The following is a 26,709-nucleotide window of genomic DNA, read 5'->3' as shown; positions in this document are numbered from 1 at the left end:
TTGGAGAGGATGGAACTGTCTGGAGGGAACTTGACGGGGGGGGGGTGTACCTTACGTTGGATGAAATTTTTATGGAGGAGTTTCCCATGAAAGGTGAGGTATATTTCACTGAGGCTGAGCCAGATTTATTTGCATTATTTAAAAAACGAATAGAAATTAAATAAAAAAATTTTTAACTGAAAGTAAGGAGAAACATTAAAAACAAAAACGAACAGTAATTATTCCGTATATGAAGGGTTGCCTCCTCCTCAATACCTTACTCTTTACGCTAGAGATTGGCTGTTTGTTCCAATTTTTAAGAACGGCTACTGAAACACAGGGGCCTTTTAATTAGAATAGGAAGCTTTTTTTAAAAGCGCTAACTGCTTTAGCGTAAAGAGCAAGGTATTGAGGAGGGGCAACCCTTCATATATGGAATAATTTCTGTTCGTTTTGAGTTTTAATGTTGCTCCTTACTTTCAGTTAAAAAAAACTTGGCTTTATTTAATGCTTAGTAAGTAAGTCTTCACCCAGGATATTGATTTAGAAAGATCGAGTCATTTCTTGAGAGGGTCATATATGAAAAATACCTTGTTCATGTATTTTAACCTATTAAATACATGTTAAATAATTTAACAGACGGAATTGGAAAATATTTATTTTGTACTTAACGATACGGCTACAATCCCCAACCTTTTCCCATGAACTTGGCTCTCTAGTAAATCCGTTTTTAAAATAATACAAAAGGCTTGAGCTACTAAGCTCATTAAGTTCCGAAATTCTAAGTATCTCGCTCTTGGGATGGGAAAATTTTCAGTTGTGGTTCCCTATTTTTAACACTGAGTGTCATGGAAATTCAATGGAATAGAGTAAAGTCCAAGTTCTCAAGAAATTCTAACGACAGAGCTTAAACTTTATGATTCCCGTTTAACTGTAGAACTATAAATTAATATTCTCCTGTTAAACTGTAAACTTACATTTAATTAAAACAAAACTGCACAAAGAAGAATCTGAAAATGAAAATAATAGATAAATACGTGATAAGGGCAATTCTAAAAAGAAAAAATATCTAAGGAAAGACTATAACCAGTCAAAAGGCAATTTTGTGAAAAAATGATAAAACAGATTCACTAAAAAAATGATCAAATGATATTCTTTCTTTCACTGTGATCTTCTCAGATCTTCACAATGATCAGAATGATCTTCTCAGATTCACTGAAAAAATGATTGCAGTGACAAATCCGATTTTTCAACCTCCACCCCTGGAACGTTAAAGGTAACATTTTTGGTTGTACAAAAAATAATATTTTTGGTAATAAAAAAATCATGTTTGACCCTTTCCCTTCTCCAAAATGGCCTGAATCCTCCACCAGACATTGTATTGAGCACCACCCTGCCTCGGATCCATGATGTGTTGCACCTAACTCTGAGCTAGGAATATTATTTTTCTGAATCTCACCTAATGAAGATCTGCAGACCTTTTTACTTTGCAGAAAAGATCTAAAAAGTGTGAGAAGTATGGGCGTAGGGAGGGTGGCAGGGGGGCAGCTGTCCCCCCTAGACCTTCAAATTTACATTATATATGGCTGAAAAAGCAGATGGTTGGAAAAGCAGTTGATAAAAGGCCCTCCATCACACTATCGACTGCCCCCCCCTATACAATATGCTGCCTACGCCCATGGCGAGAAGCAAAGTGAAAAGTAGTTTTGCACCGTAGAATAAGGAACTCCGAATGAGTCAAAACAGTGCAAAACCAAATTAAGAAAAATAGAAAACTCTAATTACAGCTCAGTAGAAACCATTTATTTTAGAAATACCCAGCATGTTTCAGTAATATGGAGCTATCTTATTTTGGTTCTTTTGCAAATTTTAATGCATAAAAAAGGGTGAAAACACTATGCTGTCATCACAAAAGTGGTTTTATTTCTGCTAAAATCTACGCTTATTTAAAACCTTTCAGTGGGAGCGTTGGAAGGGATTAAAGACTAATAGCAGAAACAATATCTCATCACAGATCCCGTTTCGCATCAATCTATTTTGTATATTAGCGGTGATACCGTTTTAGGAAATAAGATCTTTTGTTGTTTCCCCTCATTTGGCTTGGCTCTGAGGGTACTGGCAACTTCCAGCTTATTGCTTCAGAACTATTCAAACTTAATGAACTGTAATTTATGGGGTTAAACAAAAAGTGGAACTTGGAAATATCACTGGCGCTAGAGTATTGAGATTAATTCACAAATGTTCTGAATTTTAAGCAAAATAGCACATGCTTTGTTAAAGGGCAGGGTTATTCATAAGAATATAAGGTGGGACATATTTTTTTTTAAGGAATATACCAAAAAACATGAGATAAAAAAAACATGGATCAAAGAGATATCTAGGCCCCGCCACCCATCTCCTTTCTAGTTGAAGTACCTAGTAAAGGGTATACCTAGTCATTTTGACTTAAAATTGTACTTAGATGGATAAATGTTTAACCCTTGGGGAGAAATCTGGAGATTTCTTCTCTGGGGAAGGGTGTGGGATGATAGAATTGTAATTTTCAGTCATAATTTTTAAACTTTACCGGGAAACGGCTGTACTCAAATGGGACATCCTCAAGTTCCTCGCCACATCCTCAACGCCTTCAATACCTTAATACCTCAAGCCCCTTGTCACATCCTCAATGCCTTCAATTCAGGGAAATTATGCAAGAGGAAGCAAAATTAATTTTCCCAAATCTAAGGAGGGGGGTAAAATTTTTTCATTAAAACTACCTAATAAAAGGTATTTTCAAAATATAGGGGGGGGAATCTAGGACAAAATAGTGCCCCTCTCCGTTTTGTATGGCAGATAACTTCAATTCCTTCAGGAGGAGAAAAGCCGAGTTTTATATATTTTTGATTTTTGATGAAAATTAGAATCTACCTTAAATTTCAGAATATTCTATTCAATTTTTGAACTAGAAAGCAATTCTTAATGTATATGATACAGCCTATGAAAAGATATTTCAGACGTTGAAAAACGACATATAACTTTGACGTGACAAATAGATTTGGAGCACCTCAAAGTTAGCCTCTGGAGTCTTTCCGCAATTAAGTTCTAAGCTGATGAATTTGAAAAAGGGCTGCATGCTGAAAATCAAAATTCAAAGAGGCCTAAGCAATCTTTTAGACTAGGTTCTGAAGCTGATTGACTGCCGGTAAATAATGTATATTTTTTCTCAAAATAAATACAGCAGAAAATACTACTCTGGACATAGTTGACTTTCCTTTTCATTGGTTTGTATTTTTGATTTTAGATTTATAAATTTATACAAAATGCATATCAAAAACAACTTTTCACTGTTTAATCTTAAAATTCAGAACTCGTGATATCAAACAGTTCGTGGTACCGAAATGCAAGTTAGGAGCAACCCAGCTCAATAGTAACAAGACTCTAAAAACCGTAATTTCAATACTAAAAGATATGTCGAAAAAATCATATTTTTATGTCGAGTTCAAATATATAAATTTCATCAAATTTAGTCTATCCAATCAAAAGTTAAGCGCCTGAGAAAATTAGCCTGATTTTTGAAAAAAGAGGGAAACACACCCTAAAAGTTATAGAACCTTAATGAAAATCACACCATCAGATTCAGAGTATCAAAGAACTCGACTGTAGATGTTCAAGCTCCTATCTGCAAAAATCTAAAATTTTGTATTTTTTGCCAGAAGAAAGATCACGGATGCGTGTTTATTTGGGTTTTTTTTGTTTCTTTTTTCCCAGGGGGTGATCGTATCGACCCAGTCGTTCTAGAATATCTCGGGAGGGCTCATTCAAACGTAGGTTAAAAGTTCTAGTGCCCTTTTAAGTGACAAAAAAAAGGAGGGCAACTAGGCCCCCTCCCACGCTCACTTTTTCCTGAAAGTCTCCCGATCAAAATTTTGAGATAACAATTTTGTTCAGAATGGTCGAAAATATAATAACTATGTCTTTGAGGACTACTTAATACCCCACAGTCCCCGGAGAAAGGGCTGCAAGATATCAACCTTACCCAATGTTTACATATAATATTGGTTATTGGGAAATGTACAGAAGTTTTCAGTGGGATTTTTTCTGGTAATATGGGGGGGGGTTTGGGGGTTACGTGGGAGGATCTTTTCATGGAGGAAGGTTTCATGTGGGAAGGGACATTGCTATGAAGGGGATACCGGATTTCCCAGCACAATTTAAAAAAGCGATCAGAAATTAAACAAAAAAATAACAAGTTTTTCAACTAATAGTAAGGGGCAACATCAAAACTTAAAATGAACAGAAATTATTGAATGAAAAGAAATAACGCCCCATGATTAGAGTAGTATGTACTACTCTACTCCCATGGTCAATACCTTGCTCTTTACGCTAAAGATTTTTTAGTACTTTCATAAGAGCTATTTATTTTAGTTAACGGCCTTTGTGATTAAGCAGTCATTTTTAAAGAATTGGAAAAAAATTCGAACTTTTGCGTAAAGAGCTAGGTATTGACAAGGGGCCGAACCCCCTAATTTACGTATAAAAAGTATATGTGTATAGAAGTTCATTACGTATGTTAATTCGTAAGTCACTTATATCTGTTACTAATAAAGACGTTCATAAATAAAATTAAACAACTTTCGAGAAAGCCATTTAACCCAAAAAAGTAAAACTAATATGCAAATTTTGTTTTAATAATTCATGTACAGTTTGCCAAAATCAAGACCTGCATTAATTCAAAAACGTTCAGAAATTAAAGAAAAAAACAGATTTTTTTAACTGAAAGTAAGGAGCGACATTAAAACTTAAAATGAACAGAAATTATTCCGTATATGAAAGTGGATGTCCCCTTCTCAACGCCTCGCTCGTTAAGCTAAAGTTAGACTCTTTCTCGCAACTCCATTTTTTAAAACAATAAAAAGCTTTTGCGTAAAGAGCGATGCGTTGAGAAGGGGACAGCCCCTTTCATATACGGAATAATTTATGTTCGTTTTAAGTTTTATTTTCGCTCCTTACTTTCAGTTTTTAAAAAATCTTGTCTTTTTTATTTATTTCTATATTAAACACACTGTCACCAAGGCAAAAAATGCGACTCGCTATTTTCGCTTAACACGGTATGAAACTCGACAGCTACAAAAAAAAAATTAAAATTTTACAGAACGCTATCATTTACTCTAGCTTTCATTTATCCTATATATGTCAGTTTCATGATTTTAAAAAAATGGTATAAAAGGAAAATTAATGAAATACTTCAATGCTATCTTGAAACTCATAAAATTCAGATTATTTTTTTTTTACATTATGCACATCCCATTTAAAAAATCACAACGCGTAAAATACAATTTGAGAAAAAACTTCGAAATATTTGAGGAATTAGAACGGATTTCTCAATTAAGACTCGTGCAAAGGATAATGAAACATGTCTTTCCAATTTTTCCGATTCTTTATTTTCTCGTAATCTTATTTTAAACTGCATTTCAAATTAACTAGGAAACTATTTCTTCTTCTTACTTTCATTTGTTAAATGTCTGGTATATTTGTAGCTTCAAGGGTCAAAATAAAGAAAAAAGTGCATTTTAGTCAACTGTTTTCTAATTTTTCTAGAGTACAGGTTTTTGTACCAATTTACTCGTTTTTCACACAATTTGAAAATTTTTTGTGTTTTTATATAAATTTGAAAATCTTCTACAAAATGTAAAAATTAACGTTACCTTAGCCCCCCTCCCCCCCCCAATAATGAAACTGTCACGATTGTTTCTATGATTTTGTATTTCATGCGATCTTTTTGTCTTTTTTATGTTTTTATATTTTTTTATTCTTTTTTTTTTATCTATGCCCTTATCTCAAAAACATCTGAAGCTTTATCCTGGATGTAAATCGTTTGGCAACTAAACCGTTACTTGATATTAATTAAATAAAAAAAAAGTTTTTTTAACTGAAAGTAAGGAGCGACATTAAAACTTAAAACGAACAGAAATTATTCCGTATATGAAAGGGGCTGTCCCCTCCTCAACGCCTCGCTCTTTACACTAAAGTTTCTTACTGTTTAAAGAAATAGAGTTGTGAGAAAGTCAAACTTAAGCGTAAAGAGCAAGGTGTTGAGGAGGGGAAAGCCCCTTTCATATACGGAATAATTTCTGTTCGTTTTAAGTTTTAATGTCGCTCCTTACTTTCAGTTTAAAAAACTTGTTTTTTTTATTTAATTTTTGAACATTTTTGAATAAATGCAGGTTTTGATCTTGGCTCACAGTACATGAATAATTAAAACAAAATTTTCATATTAATTTACTTTTATTTGGTTAAATGGCTTTCTCGAAACTTGTTTCATTTTATTTACGAGTGTTTTTATTAGTAATAAATATACGTAACTTACGAATTAACTTACGTAACGAACTTCTATAATCATATATTTTTAATACGTATATTAGGGGGTTCGGCCCCTAGTCAATACCATGCTCTTCAAGCGAAAGTTCGAATTTTGTTCCAATTCTTTAAAAATGACCGCTTAATCACAAAGGCCGTTAATTAGAATAAATAGCTCTTATGAAAGTACTAAAAAATCTCTGGCTTAAAGAATGAGGTATTGACTAGGGGTGAACCCAATCATATATGTAATATTTTCTGTTCGTTTAAAGTTTTGATGTTGCTGCTTTTGCAGTTGAAAAAGTTGTTTTTTTTTATATTTAATTTCTGATCTTTTTTTAAATAATGCTGGGAAGTCCGGCATCCCCTTCATAGCAATGTCCCTTCCCCCATGAAAACTTCCTTCGTGGAAAGATCCTTCTACATAATCCCCCACCCCAGGCACGTACGCAGGAATTTGTTTCGGGGGGGGGGCAATTTGTTTCGGGGGGGGGGGGCAAATCCTTCAAACCCATTATTCTGTGAGAAAAATCAGAAAATTATGGAAAAATGAAAAAAATCGTGAGATTTCGGGGGGGGGGGCGGGTCCGGAGGCCCCCCTCCCCCTCACTATACCAGGAAAAATCTCCCCTGAAAACATCTGTACTGTATACTTCCCAATAACCAATACTATATGTTAACATTGGGTAAAGTTCATAACTTTCAGCCCTCCTCCCGGAAAATTCGGGGGATTAAGTCATCCTAAAAGATATACTTATAATGTTTTTGAACATGCTGAACAAAATGGCTATCTCAAAATTTTAATCAGGTGACTTTGGGAAAACAATGAGCGTGGGAGGGGGCCTAGTTGCCCTCCATTTTTTTTGGTCACTTAAAAAGGGCACTAGAACTTTTAATTTCCATTCCAATGAGCCCTCCCACGATATTGTTAGGACCACTGGGTCGATACGATCACCCCTGGGGAAAAAAATAAAAATAATAAACACGCACCCGTGATCTTTCTTCTGGCAAGAAATGCAAAATTCCACATTTTTGTAGATAGGAGCTCGAAACCTCTACAGTCGGGCTCTCTGATACGTGGAATATGATGGTGGGATTTTCATTAAGGTTATATAGCTTTTAGGGGGTCTTTCCCCCTTTTTTCGAAAATCAGCCAAATATTCTCTGGCGCGTAACTTTTGATGGGTAGGAACTCGATGAAACTTATACATTTGAAATCAGCATTAAAATCCGATTCTTTTGATGTATCTATTTGTATCAAAATACCGTTTTCTAGAGTTTCGGTTACCATTGAGCCGGGTCCCAATAACCAATACTATATGTTAACATTGGGTAATGTTCATAACTATCAGCCCTCCTCCTGGGGGCTTCGAGGGATTAAGTCATCCTAAAAGACATAGTTAAAATATTTTCGACCATGCTGAACGAAATGGCTATCTCAAAATTTTGATCGGGTGACTTTGGGAAAAAAATGAGCGTGGGAGGGGGCCTAGTTGCCCTCCATTTTTTTGATCACTTAAAAAGGGCAATAGAACTTTTAATTTCCGTTCCAATGAGCCCTCCCACGATATTCTAGGACCATTGGGTCGATACGATCACCCCTGGGAAAAAGAAAAAAAAACAAAAAACAAAAACAAACAAATAAACACGCATCCGTGATCTTTCTTCTGGCAAAAAATGGAAAATTCCACATTTTTGTAGATAGGAGCTTGAAACCACTACAGTAGGGTTCTCTGATACGCTGAATATGATGGTGTGATGTTGATTAAGGTTCCATAACTTTTAGTAGGTCTTTCTCCCTTTTTTCGAAAATAAGCCAAAATTTCTCAGCCGCGTAACTGTTGATAGGTAAAATTAAACTTGATGAAAATTATATATTTGAAATCAGAATTAAAATCTGATTCTTTTTATGTATGTATTGGTATCATAATTCCGTTTTTTAGAGTTTCGGTTACCATTGAGCCGGGTCGCTCCTTACTTACAGCTCGTTACCACGAACTGTTTGAAAAACTTTATATTCTTTCCTGTGTGTCTTTCGCTTTTCTTCAGCTCCGTGTTGATATTCCTAGGTCCCTTAGATTAACGTCTTCTTTTGTATATGATCGGTCAAATTATCAGCTCCGTAGTTCTCTAAATATCCGAATTCCGCCAACCATAACATCCATATTATATCCTTATCCGTATCCAACAACAACAACAAGATCCGTAACCGTAACCGTATCCGTAATCTGTATCCGCATCCGTAACCAACAACAAGATCGGATTTTAATCCTTTTGTTGCGCGTCACTTGACATTGAACGCCCTTCCCGATTCGGCTCGAGAATGCCACTCGCTTGGCACCTTCAACAGACTAGTAAAAAAAAATTGTTTTCATGTGATTAATTTTCCTTACTTTTCCCTGAACAATTTTTTAATTTTTCCTAAATAAACTTTGCTTTATAATTTTTATTTATTGATATATCTTTTCTTCTCCTTTTTGCTCTTCTTTCTGTGACTGTGAGTATAAGTTTTTTTTGTGCCTTATGCACAGCCTTTCTCACTGCTTAACTTTGTGCTTTGAATGGTTGGCAATAGTTTTTCATTTAATTGTTTTTCGTTTCTGTTTTTCTTTTCTTTTTTTTCTGTGTAATCTGATTGTGACCAGTGGATTGTAGAAGGGTATGAAGATCACGTTTGTGATTTGAGAATAATATGCAGAGACATGAATTATGTTACGCTTTATTGATGTTTCATTTTTTATTTTTTTTTGTACTGTTTTTTTCTTCTTTTTTTATCCCAATAAGTAATTGGCGATTATTCTCTGAGTTTGTGATCCGTATATACTCCCCTAATTACAGACCAGGGAGCCTTTGGAGGGGCTAGCAGAGTGTATTATTATATGTGTATTGATAGTAAACAAAATCTTATCTATCTATCTTTCCACACTCGTCTTTTTTTTCTGTTTTGGCCGCCTTCCCTTGAATAAATTCCTGTGTGTCCGATGACTTTCTGGGGAAGGGATGGTGATCTAATAGCCGGAAATGCACATTTTCAGACAAAATTTTCCTGTATCTTTCTGGAAAAGTCCTTCGGGCCAACTTTGGGAGGGGGATAACTGCCCTATCCTCCTTGTGCTAATGTAGGCTAAAGTTCGCAAGAAAATATAAAAAATCCTGAAATATTTTCCCCGTCAGGTTTTCACACCTCCTTATGGGCCTGCTCCCCTAAAACTCTTACATTTGCATAAATTCTGCTCCAATTTCCTATATATTTCATAAAGTTCAAATTTTGTTCCAATTCTTTAAGAATGACCCCTGAATCACAAAGGCCGTTTAACTAGAATTTTGAAAGTACTAAAAAAAAACTTTCAGCTTAAAGAGCGAGGTATTAAGGAAGGAGAGAACCCACTCATACACGTAGCCTAATATTTTCAGTTAGTTTCAAGTTTAAATGTTGCTCCTTACTTTCAGTTGAAAAAACTCGTTTTTTATTTAATTTCTGATCGTTTTTTAATGATGCTGGGAGATCCGGCGCCTCCTTTATGAAAAAATGTCTTCTCCCATGAAAAATTCCTCCTCTGAAAGATCCTCTCACGTAACCCACTCCCCAGCTCCCCCCTCTCACCAGAAAAAATACCCCCTGAAAACGTCTGTATGCTTCCCAATAACCAATACTATATCTAAGCAATGGGCAAAGCTCATACCTTGCAGCCCCTCCCGCGGGGACCGTAGGGGATTAAGTCATCCTCAAAGACATAGTTATTAGATTTTTCGACTATGCTCAACAAAATGGCTATCTCAAAATGTTGATCCTGTGACTTTGAGAAAACAATTAGCGTGGGAGGGGGCCAATTTTTTTGGTCACTTAAAAAGGGCACTAGAACTATTTCCGTTCGAATGAGCCGTCTCGCGATAATCTAGGACCACTGGGTTGATACGATCACCCCCGGGGATAGGAGCTTGAAACCTCTATAGTAGGGTTATCTGACACGCTAAATCTAATGATGGGATTTTCATTCAGATTCTATGACTTTTAAAGAGTGTTTCTCCCTTTTTTCGAAAATAAGGCAGTTTTTCTCAAGTTCGTAGCCTTTGGTGGGTAAGACAAATCTTGATGAAACTTATATATTTTAAATCAGCATAAAAAGCCAAGTTTTTATGCATCTATTGGTATCCGTTGTTAGACTTTCGGTTACTATTGAGCCGGGTCGCTCCTTACTTACATTTCGTTACCACTGAGCAGAAATTAAGTTCTTTAATAATTCAAAATTAATGCGACCAGAAATTACAATCAAAGAATATATGAAGTGCAAAAGGAGCAGCAATTAATCCAATTAATCAAAATTAAAACAATTAATCATTTCGAACATAAAGATAATAGATGTTGATATATATAAATAAATAACTTCTAAAACCAGTAAAAATTAAAATGAACAAAAAACTACTACAGACATGATCTTGGCTGCTATTCCAATCCCCATAGCCTTATATCTTCTAAAGCCTCCTGCGCTCTTTGCATTGTATTGAAAAACTATTTGTATTTTAAACAGCTTACTCTAATCTTTCAATTGATCGTTAAAAAGTGAATATAGATCACTATGATAATAAATTTAATTGGAGAGAACCAATGAAATTAGATTGGATGTTGAAAACCTATTGATATTATTTCCTGGAAATTTCAGCAATTCAATATTTTACTTCACAGTATTTTTTTTTTCCGTGTTACGAATATAAAAAAAATGTAACGGCCTAGACAACCTAGGTTGTCAATCTGACAACATAGAAGCACATATTGCCTTTTTACCTAGTTCAACATCCCTCTCAACATTCCCTGAAAATATAGACTTATTACCCTTACCATTTCTGAGTTAATGCAAATATCATTTTAACAACCTTGATGCACATAGTATGCACTGGATGCACCCTTAAATACTCCTGAGGTATTTCAGACATGCCATTTTGACAACCTGGATGCATATGGTGTCTTTTGATTTAGTTTAACATCCCAATCGAGATTTCCTGAAAGCTTCAACTTAATAATCTTAGCCGTTCCTTGGGTATTCCAGTTATATCCTTTTGACAACCTAGATGTACCTAGTCTTTTCAACCTGTCTTTTCATTTATTGAAACATCCCCCTCAACATTTTCTGAAAATTTAAACCGAATATCCTTAGCAGTTCCTGGCATATTGCAGAAACGCTCTTTTGAGCACCTAAATGGGCATATAATCCTTAGTTTAGTATTAATATACCCCCTTAATATTCTCTGACCTTTTCAGCCTAAAAAACCTTTGCCTTTCCTGACACATTGCAGATAAGCCCTTTTGGCGACTTGATTGCATTTAAACTCTTTTGATTTAGTTCAGTAGTAGTAGTGATTGTAGAATTATCAGTAAAAGTGGCAGCAGCAATCACGGTTGTATTCAAAATCAGAATAGGAGCAGTAGCAGTCCCAGTCGAAAGTAGTCGCATTTGCAGTTGTAATTCCAATCGCCGTCACAAGCAGCTGCAGTAACGAACGGTCACAGTCGCAAGTCGTCACGGTTGCAGTCGCAAGTCGTCGCCGTCACAAGTATTCACACTTGCCGTTACGAGCAGTTGCAGTTGCAAGTAGCTGCAGTCGCAAATGGTCATAATATCAGTGCGAAGTATTCACAGTCACAGTTACAAGCGGTTGCCGTCGTGACTACATTCACAAGAAGTCGCAAGCAGTTGTAGTCACATTCGCAAGTAGTCACAGTGGCAAGAAGTCACAGGTGTAGTCACAAGTAATTGGAGTCGACAGTATTTACAATCGCAGTCACAGGTAGTCATAATCTTAAGTAATCGCAGTAGCTATCGCACGTAGTTTCAGTCACAGTCACAATTAGTCACATTTACGTTCGCAAGTAGTCACAGTCGCAAGTGGTCGCAGTCGTAAGTAGTTCCCCACAACTTTTTGGTGAGTTTAAATGAGATGCTCGATCATAGTTAGATGCAAATGCAACCGAAAAAGAAGGGGAGATATCAGGTAAAATGATATTGAGATGGCCGAATTAAACATTCATAAGAAATTTTCTCATCTCAATTTAGGCTCCAACAAGAGTTGAATTTCTCTTTGTGGCCAGATTAAGAAGTTCGCTATAAAAAATCCCTTCATGTGGGCAATTATCCAATTGATGTTTTAATAAGGTTAGATTAGATATTTAATATATTGCGTTCTGCGTGGCCTGCTTTCCACAATTCTCTGTTGTAGTTTCTTTTTCATTATGATTAACCTGAGTTCATTTTTTGAGTGTGGTCGGGATATTTAACAAGTAACTTGTTTGGTGCCTGTTACGACCAAAAACCTCATAACTGCACGTGAAGGTCGTTTTCGTTAAAAATAGAATTTTCGATTTTCTCCAGTTTTGTAAGATATACGGTTGTGTAAAATTCAACTTAACCAATTCAAACAATCACATACTATTACTGTTTTTGGTGCTTTCGCTTTTGAATCAGCCGGAATTCACATAGCAACGTCACTTGGCCATTTCGCCTCATAGAATCACTCGTTTTCTGTCAGATTCAACTTGACCTTATTCATCTTGCACAATTTTATTATTTGCATTACCGTCAACGTTCAATTCACAAATTGGGAAAGAATCACTTTAACTGGACCGTTAATCAAATACTATCGCCAAATTTTTTTCCTGAATTCAGATTTTTGAATATTTCATATTAGACATATGCCATCTAATAAATCATAAAGCTTATCATGAAGTTTTTGAAAAAGTGTTTACAGAAAGCAGCTGCTTTGAGGAGTAAATTTTTCTCTTTCTTCTTCCTTATCACTCTGTCAAAGAGAGTGAGGGTTCCATCGACTATTCAGGAAAATAGGAAAGGGAAATGAGGAAACTTTTGTAAAGACTAAACCAACCTTGAAGTGAAATAATGGAAGTAGATCACTTAGATCAGGCACGTACGCACGAAAGTTTCAAGAGGGGTGAATTTTTGTGCAACTGAGCTAAATTTTTTAAGACAGCAAAATAAGACAATTTCTTTGGACATTATAGACAGGGCCGTGTCCAGAACTTGTTTTGGGAGGGGGGGGGGTACAAAAGGATTTGGAGAGGGTTTAAAAAATTTAAAAAGTGCATCAAATATTTGTTTAAATTTATTTTTGTGATGTTTTACGAAACAGACAAGCATTCCGGGGGGGTGGGGGCTCAACCCCCTAACGCCCCTGGATACGGTCTTGATTGTAGGTAACTGCAAAAAATCAGAAATAAAGATAATTAGGTATGGTGCTGAACTAAACAGCTCATGGCAAGGCCGTATCCACAGGGGAGCTACTGGGTCTGATCCCCTCCCGAAAATTTTTTCCGACTCGTAAGAACGTAATAAAAATACATATAAACAGATTATTGATACGTTTTTGACGTTATTTTCACCCCCTCCTCCCCCTCTAAAAAATACCCCCCCCCGAATAAAATCCTGGACACGCCTTTGGCTCCTGGATATATGAATTATTTGAGTTCTCCAGTCTTGCTATAAAAAACAAAGAAAGATATACAAACAACTTAAAACTATATTAATTGTTGCCGCTTTATTTTGTTGTTGCGTTTTCATTGTTGCGGTTCTTTTTTCTTTTTTGAAGCGGTAAATGATGTAGCTTTTAAAGCATTATCTTTATGCAGGGGTAGATATTGGAGGCACAAAGCAAACCTGGGACTTCTCCATTGGCATTTTCACCCACCCCTTCTAATTAGTGTAAGTATCGACCCCACCAGGGGGAGGGCATATATCCCTTTTCACTTCTTTTTACGATGGAAAGGCAGCGTAGTGTTCGTCAGTACATGACACCTTAGCACATGAGCTTGATGGTTAAAAAAAGTTAATGGTTAAAAAAATTTTAATGGTTAAAAAAATTAATGGTTAAAAAAAATTAATGGTTAAAAAAAGGAAAGTAGGTAAGAAAACAATTAAATTTGTCAGCCTGTGGGAAAACAAGAAAATGTCAAACAGTTTTGAATGGTTATTATCGTTAAACTGGAATAATGTAAAACCTGGATAAGATGAAACTAAACCGTTAAGAAATTTGCTTGAAAGATCAAAACTTCAGAGCATAAATGAATGAATATCAGACCTAAAATCTCAACTCTAAAATTAAAACTTCAAATTTCAATAATTCATATCATGTCTGTGAAATTTTGAAAATTTCTAAGCCGCCTAAAAAAGTTTTTATTCCCGTACCTTCCCCTTCTGAAATTTGAGCTCTTAAGCAATTTCTTCTATTAAAATCTTAAGTTTCTCTCCTTTTGGTCCTGTATTAATTTTCAGTTATTCAGTCAAACAGAAAAGATTTGTTTTTTTATAAGCCTGTCGAAATTTTTCTCTTATTGTTTCAATTGTATTTCTCTCCGCATTATACATTCCAAGGTTATTTGAGGCGTATAGTAGCAGCCCACTAGTATCGGTAGATTGTATGTCTTGGCATGATCTACTTATTAAGATTTTTTTTTCTTTCTTAGAAAAAAAAATAAAAAAGCTTCAATTCCTTCTTAACGACACCAAGTATTTATCCCACATCAATTATCACAAACAGTATACACGCGAATAGCGTGTTCGCATGAACAGCAGGTGAATAGTTGCTGCTCAAGAAGCTTCTTCACTGTCACCCCCCCCCCCTCAAAGCTGAATTAGTCTCAAGTTTATTTCTTCTTTATCCTCCTCTCTTTGTGGTGTTGCGTTAATGAATTTCCAGTTATTCAGTCATAAAGAGTTTCAGCCAATGATATTTGTTTGCAAAAAGAGAAGAACAAGCTTTAAGCTCCTCTTACTGATGCCATCTACTTATCTCACATCACTTATCACAGACAGTATACACGCGAACAGCGTGTTCCCGTGAACAGCAGGTGTTTTCGAAAACTCTAATAGGTCTAATCCTTCAAAATAGACACCCTCATTTCTTTTATAATAAGGTAGCTTTCTCAACAATCAGAACACGGTGAAAACGAAACAGCTGGTCCTAGGACGCTATTTACGAGGAAATTTGATGTAAAAAGATCTGATGAGACTCGTTGTTAATAATTAGGGATAGTTTCCTTCAGGGTAATGACCCCGAAACCGTTAGAAATATTGAACCTTGCAGAGAACAATAGGAGGGTGAAATTGACAGCTATGTCAAAAGTTCTTTTTTCTGGTTTGTTCCTAATTTGAACTAATTGGTTAATGTGACCTTCATCACCAGATAATCGCAAGAAAATAGTCCAGTTGTGATTCTGGCTTAATTTTATGGTAACTTTTAGAGAGAAATGAGAAACTTTTAGGGGATAGAGATGCTTCAAATGTTAAATAACATATTCTAACATATTCGCTTTCTATAACATATTCTAACAAGGGTGAATTCCCCGCCCTTTTGTGCCGGAATTCATTATACCAGACATGTACATATTTTGAGCACCAAATTACATGTGGTTTGACAAAATAATTTAACTGTGATGTTAAAACTACTAGGGTCTTGGCATAAAGTCAAACAATTCGTGGTAACGAACTGTAAGTGAGGAGCGACTCAGGCCAATAGTCACTAAACCCTGAAATACCCTGAAGTTGGCTTTTTATGTTAATTCAAAATATATAAAATTCAACAGTTTTAATGTTACCTGTAAAAAGTTACGAGTCTGAGACAATTTGCTTGATTTTCAATAAAAGAGGAAAACACCCCCAAAAATGCAGGAGGTCATAATGAAAATCCCATCGTTGGATTCAGCATATCAGGGCATCCTACTGTAGGGGTTTCAAGCTCCTATCTTGAAAAATGTGGAATTCTGCTTCTTTTTCCCCAGAAGAAAATCACGGATGCGTGTTTCTTTATCATTATTTTTTCCAGGGATGATCGTACCGAGCGGATAGTCCTAAAAGACCAGGAGAGGGCTTACACGAACGGGAACCAAAAGTTTTAGTGCCCTTTTTAAGTGGCAAAAAGTATTCGGCCGCAAGAAAGTGGTGTTTTCTACCGTTTTGTGCCGCTACACTACGATTTTACCCTAAAGAGAAATAATTTATTTTGAGATAGATAATTGATTTAAAAGTATCAAACTACCATAATACAAGATAAATCGTTAATGAGAACATTTACCTTAATACTTGATTTAAATAAGGTAATTTACCGGATTTTTTTATGAATTTATGATTAGTGATGTATCAATGCGTATCATCTATTATGAAGGAGGGGTGGTGGGTCATGGTGTAGATGAGGGAGGGGGTGAATTATGCATAAAAGAGTACATTTCAATATGCAAATTGTCTAACTCTCCAGGAGCCTCCAGATAAATATTGATTGGGTATGGGGGGAGGGTGTATGAGCTAATGTTGAATCTCTCTTCATTAAGAATAAGCCTTCCTTCTTATTGCAGAAAAATATTTCTGACTTTTTTATTTCAGAACTTTATTTTACTAATCTTATTGCTTCCATTTAAAAAAATCATATACAGTGATTTGTAACAACGCATTAGCTATAGAAAAGAGGGGCTGTGGGTTGACGCCTCAAATAGTGCATTTAATGCCCAAATATTATAACTCTAGTTGAGCCTATCAGGTACATATAGGAAGGTGGAAATTATTATTTAATCCCTTTTGATTCTCAGGAATTTTAGTCTAAGCCACTGATTTCCAGCGTGGGACATAGGCCTCATTGGTGGAGCGTGGCAATATTTTGATGGGTCATGGATAGGACGTGCATTCTTTGGCTGACTATACTTTGGAGCCCTAATTTTGAAAGAAAAATTTTTTTTCGTCTGTAATTGTATCACATTCAAATGCATTTAAAGAATAAAAATGAGACACGATAGTATTGCAACGATGTTATACATCGTATAAAAGGTGTTGTATTCAGACAATATTTTTTATTATAATAAAATATGCCTAGAGGATGACCCGAGAAAAAAAATACCAAGTTGATAGTTTTTTAAGCTTCCTTCATGTGAATACACGTGAAATTTTGTATAACACAACCTAAATACCACGAGGGGGATATCAAGATTTTAGAAATACCTTGATGGGGCATGGCCCAAAGTCGTTTGGGAACCACAGGTCTAGACCTTTATTATTCGTACTGGGGGGGGGGGGGGGGTAACAGTACTCCTCCCATTGCAACAGTATTTTTCTATGTGACATAAAGTTTACATTCAAAGTTGGAAAAGGCGGGGCGAGGCGTCATAAACCTCGCCAGAAAATTTCTTGGGGGGGGGGGAGAGTGGTGCAATGAGATTTGCTTTCAGCGATTACAAATGGTAATGGTTTTTCCTACTTATAAACAATGTTTCAATGTATTCAAATTATGTATACAGTGTATTCAAGCATAAGAGGAGGGAACTATAGAGTCGACTCAATGGCTTCAGTCACGTATAAGATAAGAAGTCACTCGGAATTTCCATCCATATGAACAATAATGCTCCTCTCTGTCCATCCGAAATTCTTTAGCAGATATATTATTAATAACTTATTCAATAAAATTATTGTTCATCGAAAACTTTGACTAGATAGCCTATTTAAATTTTCTCCAAAATTTTAATTCTAATCCATCATTTTAATGCTGCAGCAGAAAAATGAAAAAGCGGGACCCAACCAAGAAATTCATAATTATTAATATACAAAATTTAACAACAAGAAATCGGGGTTTTATGGAGCTGGTAGCTCATATCATCTTTTGGCTAGGCCTGGGCATGATTTGAGAAACTGACATAAATTAAATGAAATAAAAACAAGCTTTTTTAAACTGAGAGTAAGGAGCAACATTAAAACTTAAAACGCTCGAATATTATTTCATTTATGGGAGGTGGTTTCCCCCTCCTCAACCCCCAAGCTTTTATGCTCAAGTTTGACTTTTTGTCCCAAATCTTTAACAATGACTGCTCAAAAGGACGAGCCGTTGAATTGGAATGAAGAGTAATTTAAAGCCCTTTAAAACTTTAGCACAAAGAACAGGGGACTAAGGAGGCGGTAGCCCACCTAATATTTGTTCGTTTAAATTTTTAATGTTGCTCCTCACTATCAGTTGGGGAAAAAACCTTTTTTATTTAATCCCTTTATAAAACATTTATCAAGATTAGTATTATTATTATTGTTGTATTTTTATTTTGATTGATGAGTGTCAAGGAACGACATTATTGTTCAGTCTTAAATTAGTGGTAACGGAGTACATGATGTTATAGTTATGCTTTTTTTCTTTTTTTTTGTGGATGTTTTATAAATAGCCAATAATAAGTACGGGGCTGTGATGCAGTAATTTTAAATCGCATGATGTTTATGGATTTGCTGCCTTTGGATTTAAGACAAAATCAGGGATTTAGTCCTAAAGGGTGTTTCAGTTGTCCTGGTAGCTCCTAGACCCTGCTAAGCGTATTATTACCTAAACTCATCATTATCTCTAGAACCAGTGGAAAGACTTAGCCCCGTGCGCCGGAATTTATTAAAGAATTTTGAATATGTTTAGAACTATACATAAATATAAACATAATATAACATAATAAATGTAAACATAAAAGAATAAACATAAATGAATGAAACAATAATGATTGAAACTATTCTGTGCACGTAAATACAAAATTTATAAAACACAAGAATCCGTAGTTAAGCATTCTTAGTTACCAGAAGGGCAGTATCCATTTTCTGGTCTGGGGGCATTTTTCAGGGGGATTGGCACAAAAAATGTTTCAAAACGCGTCAATAATTGGTTCATATGCATTTTTTCCGTTTTTTGAGTCGGACAAATACTTCATGGAAGGGGGGTAAATCCCCCTAACCCCCCTGGATACGGTCCTGGTTACCTTACATAAAAACTACCAGAACACCATTATGATCTCAAGATCTTGATGGAGGAAGGGCACGAATTCACAGACCCTCCCTCTTGTTAATAATTTATAGAATAACATATGTGCAAACATTATCACGCATGAAGGGGGGAGGGGACTTAAAAGTAAAAAACTTTCTATTTAACATAAATGTATTATACTGAATATTTGAAAAATAGTTCACTATTATACATTGTTCATCTTTAAGAAGGGCCAGTATCTGGTCCAACCCCCCCCCCTCTAGGAGCTAATAAGGTCAGTTAAATACAAGGTCTATTACAAGGTCTGTCAGTCAATTCTTACTTTGCTACTTCGTAATATTCTTTTAGCAGCCTTATGTTTTTTCCAAAGCTAACATTAGGGTATTCATCTGCTTTTCGAACTTTTCACATTTACGAATCTATTTCCAAAGTGAATTTTAAGTCTAATATCCAAGACTGAATCCATCTGCACAGAATAAACAAAAAAATGATAAAATAGTATTTCCCCACAGAAAGTATAAGAATCAAACAGTTCGTGGTAACGAACTGTAAGTAAGGAGCGATGCGGCTCAATAGTAGCCGAGACTGTAAGAAACAGGTCTTGATAATAATAGATACATCAAAAGAATCGAATTTTGATGCTTATTCAAAATAAATAAATTTCATGAATTTAAAAGAATTTGAGGGTCGTTGAATTTGAATGAGATGTGCTTTTAAAAAGCATTAAGACTTTAGCTTCAGCAGTGAGATTTGATGAAGAGGCAGCCCCCCTCATTTACGAATTAATTTATGTTTTTTTTTAAGTGTTAATGTTGCTCTTTAATTTCTTTTGAAGAAATTGTTTGTTTTTTGTTTAATATTCCATAATGTACAAGATTTAAAAAAAATGAATAAAAGTATCAATCAAATTTTCCAGAATAGAAAACTTTGGAAATAAAAACGTATATGGCGATTAATTTAGTTTTGCTATTACATAGGAGAACTTTATTTTTGTCACTATATTCTTCCTTCTAGTTGAGTTATTTTCAAATTCATAGAAAAATCAGTTGGCTAAGCAAAACTTCCGGTTTAAGGAATCTATTGAGCTTACAGTAAATTGGAAATGACAAACTAGCCATTTAGGAGACTAGAGGGTCGGTTGGGGGGGGGGGGTTAGTTTTTATTTATCTTTGAATTAAGCTGTTTTATTTCTGGAAGTGTGTAGGCCTACAAATTTCAACTTTTTAATGTTATAATGAAAATATACAAATTGTTTAAAATTTGGATTATTTTTTTTTTAATTGTTTCAAATACCTCGGTCTTTGCACTAAAGTTTTTTTATGACTTTTTAAATAGCTTGTTATTCTAATTAATTGGTCCTTTCGTTTCAGGAGTCATTCTCGAAAGACTGGAACAAAAAGTCAAACTTGAGCGTAGAAATGATTGGAACAAAAAGTCAGAAGTCAGACAAAAAGCATCCCCCCTCATATACGTAATAATTTCTGTACGTTTTAAGTTTAAATGTCGCTCCTTACTTTCGGTTGAAAAAAACTTGTTTTTTTACTGAATTTATTACAAGATCCGCAATGCCTTCTTCAACTGTTTGTGCTCGATAGATCGATTTACTCCATTCTTTGTTACCAAACTGGGTTCTTAAGGCAGGCATGCACAGAAGAATTTATGTTGGGGAGCTCAACATTTTTGAAAGGGGACAAAACCCATGAAAGACGCCAAAAATAGGTGAATTATATGAAAATTACTAGAAATCATAAAGAAACTTGGAAATACCCAGTGTCTTTACGGGACTCAGGGCTAAAGGCCCTTCTTCGCCCTGCCTCTCTTAAGTTACCTGTATTGATCGACAGTGTGTAGAGGAAAGTATCCACGGGATATACCTTTTTACAGCGGGTAAGCTATATCCACTATTGACCGTTTTGTGTCGGCTCGATTAGGATAACAGTAAAGTAAAACAGTTCCCAGTTGAATATCTTCAAATGGTGACGAATACATATTTTGAAACTTTTAATTACAACTTCAAATATAATTTGCACCGTGGATTTTCATTAAAACATGAGTTAATGACAATTCAAATCAGCTTATAGCAATTGTTTTACTTAAACCACCGATTCTAGTTTATTACAAATAGTATTAAATTGTAATAAAAAGCATTAATATTATATATCTATATAATATTATAAATAGTATAATATTTTAATAATAGTATTAATATAATAGCATAAATTGTATAAATAGTATTAATTCTAGTTATTACCACTAGTATTTCGAATGTCCAGATATGCGGGGAAGGTCTGTTTTATTCCTTTCATCGGGCTCAGGGGTAAATACAGAATTAGTGTTTGGGGGGGGCACCAGTAAAAATTTGGATGCTATATCGGTATTTTTTCCCTTCGATCCTGTAATTATAGCAATTTTTAACTTCCTGGCGGGGACATGTTCCCCCAAAAAATCATCCCTGGATCCACCTTTGATTGAACTGGCACCAAAATACAACTTAAGCAACACGTTTTGTGTTTAAGGAAATTAGTGACTGGGAGGGGTGTAAGTAAAGTGTCTTTGTGAAACATTTATTCTAGAAGAAAATTTTTACTTCTCAAAGAATGTTTGAAGATTGAGACGTAATTAAATCAAATCCAAAAATTAATTCGTTGGTATAAGCCTAGAATTGGAGCTATTAAGAAATAAATATGTTAAGAAAACAATTCTAACTTCATAATATGCTTAATAATTGTATTTAACACATTTTGACTGCAATTTTACTATAATTGACCCCAATCCCTCTCCCCCAATACACAAATATAAAACCCAAATTATATATTCCCCGCGTGTCTTTCCGATTCTAGATTTCGTCACAGTTGATTAGATTTACGGGTACACGGATTGAAACAGGAGTGACGCATTGCAAAATGCATAGCAAATATATAATTTGGGCAATATGTCTGCAAATTAGGGGGGATTAGGGTTAAAATATAGCAGAATTGCAATCAAATGGGTTAACTGCTATTATCTGGCATATTATGAGGTAAGAATTGTTTTCTTAATATGTTTCCTCCTTAACATTTCTTTCTGAGTGCGAGAAGAGTGAAAACCAGCTTAAATATAAGTTTTTGGAATAATTTTAGCTCATTTTAACATTTTCTAACCAGATGAAAATAGCAACGAAGACCACACTGCATTTCCATAACAAACAACAAAAACAGGAAGAACAATGGGGAAATCTTTTTGTAAGACAGTGGATATAAATTTGAATGATTATTTCAGCCCCATGTCCAAGGGCCGTCCTCAGCAAGACGAAAAGGCTGAGGACGGCCCTTGGATATAGGGCCGAAATATTCATTCAAATTTATATCCACTGTCTTACAAAAAGATTTCCTTATTGTTCTTCGTGCTTTTGTTGTTTTCTAACCAGATGTCAGCCTATACCTCTGAATAGCACTCATCTAAGTCCCATAGAACCCTAAAATATTTATAGCATAAAAAGATTAGAAATGAAAGAATGAACTTACAAAATTAAATAAACCAGACAAAAAGAACGACAATACACACAAACACGTCACAGTCTAACTCGCAACTGTTTCCACTTCCACCCTTCGGCAGAAATATCGATAAAGTGCACGCGAGTAGGGGGATCTCATGGAAATTATCCCCTCCTTCCCTTTAATCTCCTGATACACCCTCTCTCAGCTGAATAATCTGAGAAAAACATTGACAAGAGCAGGATGCAGGCAATGGACTACATAGCCTATGAATGGCTTAAGTAGACGGGGATGCTTTGGTGGTTTTAGGGGTGACTCTAATAATTCAATTTGTAGAATATTCTATCATTTTTAAAAGCCATTACTATACTTAGTATTTATTCTTTTACTAAAAAAAATACATGCAGTATTTCTCTCTTTTCTAAAATATAATTCATGTAAATTAAGGCATGAATTTTAATTTTCAGTTTTTTTTACCCCGAACATACTTGACCTCTCCAGTGATTAACTCTTAAAATTTTCGGCCTCATGCCCACTGTTTTCCCTTTTGAGAGTCAAACCTTATTTCGAAGCTTTCTAAAATCTTTCTTTAGGACAAAATTTTGATTTGACGCTAAATGTCTTCTATTTTTTTTTTACTGTGGTTTCTTTTGTCTTCCTTGAATTACAAAGAGATGATTGTGTATTTTTTTTGTGTCTGAAATATTTACATAAGTATTTTTTCGGTACAAGGTTTCACCCTCCAGCTCATTCTATTATATATTTTTTCTTTGTTTTTCGCTATTTCGTTGTTGTTTTTTTTTTTTTTTTTTTAGTAGCACACCTTCTCAGTAGGGGCCTCCCCCAGGCCACTCAGCTCGTCCCCAGGTGGCAGATAGGGGAGCGTCCTGTAGATATGCAGGGCACCTCCTGGTAGGGAGGTGCGGACCAAGGGGGGATCCGATTACTGGGGGTCTTGAAATATAGCTGGAGCACCCACGTCTGGGAGCCATGAATTCAGGCGGAGGAGGAGGAAGGCCCCTATGATGCGCACTGGGTAGGGCCCATCGGCGTATAGATACGTCCCGCCAGTCACAAACCTTCTCCCAGCAATGGGAAAATTGCAAGTGATGCAGGACGCCAGAAGGGCGCATTATCGGTAGTAGATATAGCCGGCCCCTGTCTATGAAGTACAAACGATCAAGAAAGAGAGCTAATACTACCGCGTCTGGGGCAACCGACGAACTGACGACCCAGAATCTTGCGAATAGACACTTTAACAACGTTGACAACTCCGACCTTGGAGGCTATTGTTTCCCCTAAATTGATTTTATCTATCGGAACCCTGAACGTTAGGACGCTTGCTAAACAAGGCAAAATAGATCTCGTCCTAAATTAACTAGACCGATATAAGTGTGATATTGTGGGACTTTCAGAAACACACCTCCCTACCACTGGGGAAGAAAGGATCGGTAACACTAGTCTCATAGTGTCTGGGAGAACCGATGGTGTCCATCGCCAAGGTGTTGGCTTTTTTATGTTGAGTAAAGCACGAAGATCCCTGACATAGTTCCCAAAAAAGACCTTGTCGTTGTCATTGGCGACTTCAATGCTATTGTTGGCAACGCTTCTGCTGGAAACGAAGATGTTATGGGTAAATTTGGCCTTGGAAGACTTAACAAGAGGGGAGAACGCCTCATTAAATTCTGCAGAGACAACGATCTGGCCGTTACCAATACTCCGTTTCAAACACAGAGAACGTCATAAGGTGACATGGACCTCGCCGGATGGAAAAATCTGTAATCTTAATGATTACGTGCTCATCTCTAAGCGGTTAAAATCGTCTGCGCTAGATACTGTTACGCTAGCAGGTGGCGATTTCGTCATTGACCATTCCTTAGTCATGTCTACACTGAGGATACGCCTGAAATCTTCCGCAAAGCTGAACAAAAGCTTTGTTTCAACACGCATCTTCTCAAAGACCCTCAAACCTGCCAGACTTACATCGATAAACTGTCTAATCAAATATCGGACCTTCTTTCAGGTACTCCTATAACTCTATCTAAAAAGGATATTGATAAACTGGTCACAAACTCCTCTAAGATCATCAGCGACGTAGCGATGTCCGCTCTAGGAGCCAAAAAGGGGGATAAAAAGCCTTGGATAACCGACGAAATTACTTTATTATGTGGTGAGAAACGAAAACACACTAACAGGTCAGACAGAGAGAGCAGGGACAGATATAAGCACCTAAAGCGTACTGTAGAAAAAGCCACCCGTAGAGCCCATCGCACCTACATAAAAGACAAATGCGAACAGTATGAGTCTGATTTTAAGAAAGGTGACTCACACTTTATATGTAAGAGATTTCACGAGCTAGCAAGCAAGATTAGTATCAGTTTTTGTGCACTGCTAGATAAACACGACTCAAAGATACAAGCCACAGAAGGTATCCGATCGAGATGGATGGAGCATTTCAAAGAAAAGCTTAATCCTCATATCCTTCCAAAACCTGCTGTCCTGGACCTATTTCCCGTTACTGTCTCCAACCCCAGCCCACCTCCTCTCCATTCTAAAGTCGAAGACGCCATCCAGGTGCTGAAGAATAACAAGGCCCCTGGCCTGGACGGAATACAGGCAGAACTGCTGAAAGTCCGATGTGAGCCACTTATAGATCTTTTCCACAAGATCGTATCCGCTGCCTGACAAGAGGTTCATTTTACAACTTCTTGGTGCGAGGCCACAATTGTTCCGCTACACAAGAAGGGGTCAAAGGCGATTTGTTATAATTACCGTCCTATTAGCCTAACAAGTAAAACTGCCAAAATCTTCACCCGAATTATACTTCAACGGATCAGAGCTGTGTCGTCCTTAGTCATCCAAGAATACCAAACTGGTTTGTATCCTGGGAGATCAACCGTTGACCAAATTTTCACTGTGCGCCAGATTTTAGGGAAATATCTGGAATTCGATCGTGACCTGTATCAACTCTTCATCGACTTTAGGCAAGCATTTGACCTTATTTGTAGAAATGGCCTATGGCATATTCTCCTCCATTATGGAATCCCGCGAAACCTAGTCGACCTTATCAAAGATATGTACTCCAAATTTGGGAGTATCATCATGACTAGTGAAGGTCGCACTGACAATTTCTAGATGTCCTCAGGTGTCCTCCAAGGATGCCTCTTGTCTCCAGAGCTGTTTAAACTCTTCCTCACAGTAGTCTTATCCCTGGTGGAAACAACTTCCAGCGCATATATAGGGGGTGTTCAGACAGATAAGCTAGCCTACGCCGAAGATATCAACGAAATTGCTGAAACACCCGAGAATCTACAAGCCGTTTCTAACGACGTCCACGAAGCCACTAGTTCTTTTTGAATGATCATAAATTCATCAAAAACAAAGGCTATGTGCTGCTCACGAAAGCCGCAGAATGCAGTAGAGCCAGACCTGAAACTTAATGGAGAGAGTATCCAGTGGGTTGACAAGCTCTCTTACCTCGGTAGTTTGATCACCAGTGACAACAGTCACTCAAAAGACATTAAAAGACGTCTCGCCCTCACGAATTCCAGTTTCAAATCCCTTATACCCATGTGGTGAAGCAAGGATTTTTCTCTGCGGCTTAAGACACGACTTTTCGATACCCTGTTTCAGTAAACTGTAAATTATGTTTTGGTCTTGAGGGAGTGCGGGGGTTGTCAGCCCTACTCATACTAATTGTTGCTATTTTGAGTTCCAATAGGTTATTTATTGTAATTTCTGTTCGTTTTGGGTTCAATTCATTTATTGATTGCGATTTATGCTAGTTTTAGGCTTGGAAAACTTTTTGAAATTATGTTAACTCATTATTGGCTTAAATAGGCTGTTTAGTATTATGGGACAAACTTGTTTTGTGGAAAAAATTTAAAATTAATTTTCATTCATTTTTTATTGACTTAGTCTTTTTCATATAAAAAATATTTTATATCTTTTTAATTTTTTTTATCTATTATACTCCATAGTTTTTACTTTGAAGATTATTTAATTTTGTTTCTGCTCATTTTTGTCTTAATGTGGCTCTTTACTTTTCTTTAAAAAACTTATGTTTCCCATTAATAAATACTATCTATAAGTAATAAGTAATACTATCTGTAAGTAATAAGTAATACTATCTGTAAGCCACAGTGAAATT

General features: G+C 36.0%; 1 protein-coding gene across 2 annotated transcripts in view; it reads right to left on the bottom strand.

Moving 5' to 3' along the window:
- The window catches only part of LOC148948297 (CUGBP Elav-like family member 3-A), a 280,271-nt gene extending 257,659 nt beyond the window's left edge, over nucleotides 1-22,612 (bottom strand). For both annotated transcript variants that reach the window (XM_089094277.1, XM_089094278.1), the window contains exon 1: nucleotides 22,590-22,612. The gene's annotated coding sequence lies outside the window, so the exon portion shown is untranslated. The remainder of the gene's footprint in view (nucleotides 1-22,589) is intronic.
- Nucleotides 22,613-26,709: the final 4,097 nt, after the last annotated feature.

This window comes from Artemia sp. Qi Xiang Cuo, chromosome 9 (genome assembly GCF_049724085.1).
Source record: "Artemia sp. Qi Xiang Cuo chromosome 9, ASM4972408v1, whole genome shotgun sequence".
Taxonomy (NCBI): Eukaryota; Metazoa; Arthropoda; class Branchiopoda; order Anostraca; family Artemiidae; genus Artemia; species Artemia sp. Qi Xiang Cuo.
Note: the sequence above shows the minus strand (reverse complement) of the source record. Positions and strands in the feature narration are given on the sequence as shown.